This window comes from Charadrius vociferus, unplaced genomic scaffold, assembly GCF_000708025.1.
Source record: "Charadrius vociferus isolate BGI_N301 unplaced genomic scaffold, ASM70802v2 scaffold1038, whole genome shotgun sequence".
In the NCBI taxonomy this organism is placed as follows: Eukaryota; Metazoa; Chordata; class Aves; order Charadriiformes; family Charadriidae; genus Charadrius; species Charadrius vociferus.
Genome location: NW_009649630.1, coordinates 227,167 through 228,297, shown reverse-complemented (window position 1 = coordinate 228,297; position 1,131 = coordinate 227,167).

The window sequence follows — 1,131 nt, the reverse complement described above, 5'->3', positions numbered from 1 at the left end:
GTCTCTCCCGGCATCCCCGCGCCGCTCCCGGGGTCTCCCCGCACCTCCCCCCCGGGGGATGGGGAGCCCGGCTGATCCGTCCTCCTCGGTCCAGCCCCGCGGGAGGCAGCAGGTCTCGGAGGCGAGGCTGGAAGAGAAGGAAAACTACTGTTCCCTGTCCCTCCCCGACGTCGTTTCTGAAGACAACCAAACCTCCTCCTTCCACCCGGCCGGTTCCCCGCAGGAGCACGGAGCCCTTCTTTGCCGTGGCTGCCTCTCCTCCAGCACAGGAGGGATTCCAAGCCCTAACCCGAGAAGGGAGGCAGGTGAGGCTGTGCCAGGCCAGGATTTGGCCCTGCCGAGAGCACTGGTCCCCCGGGTCCCCCAGTGCCCCTCGCAGCCAGGCCCGGGGAGCTCCGAAGCCGTGTGCGGCTGAGACCATCTCTCCCCCGCTTTCTGCATGCACCCACATGGTTACTAGGACTGTGGTGACTAGGACTGTCCCTCCCTGAAGTCTCAGTGCAACGTCTTGATGTTTTTCAACACTGTCCTGGTGGGAAAGTAAAAGAAAACCAGCCCAGGCATCTCTGAAATTACAGGTCTCTTCCAGTTTCCAGATCACATCGGCTTTAAGGAGACGTAGACTCAGTCCTTCCACGGTGAGAGGCTGCTGTGAGCTCTTCCCCGCCTGGCTTGCTCGTGCCCCAGTCCACAGCGTTGCATCAGTTCTGGGTGTAATTCAGACACAGCCAACTGTATCACTGCCTTGTGCATTTTTATTTACTTTACCGTTTTAATAATACATGAGAAAGCAACTTTAAAACAGATTTCAAAATTTGAACAATGTACATGCATTGCAGCATGTTTTAGTTCAGTGCACAGCCTTATAACTACTTAAAGATCAGGAAGCAATGGTTACCTGTCTCTGGGGAAAGGGCCAAGTGTGGGGGGGAACTGACGAAAACCCAACCCCTGGGGCTCGCTGCTGCCAGTCGTAGTATTAAGGAGATCTAAGCAAGGGATCAGGATCAGGCCTTTATACTGGCATCACAAAATTTGCCTTCTTTTGCTTTGCAGCTGGGAACATGCAATTATGGATCCTGAAAGGAAGCGCAGCAATTATCTATGTGGTTTCTGTGAAATAAGGTCCTT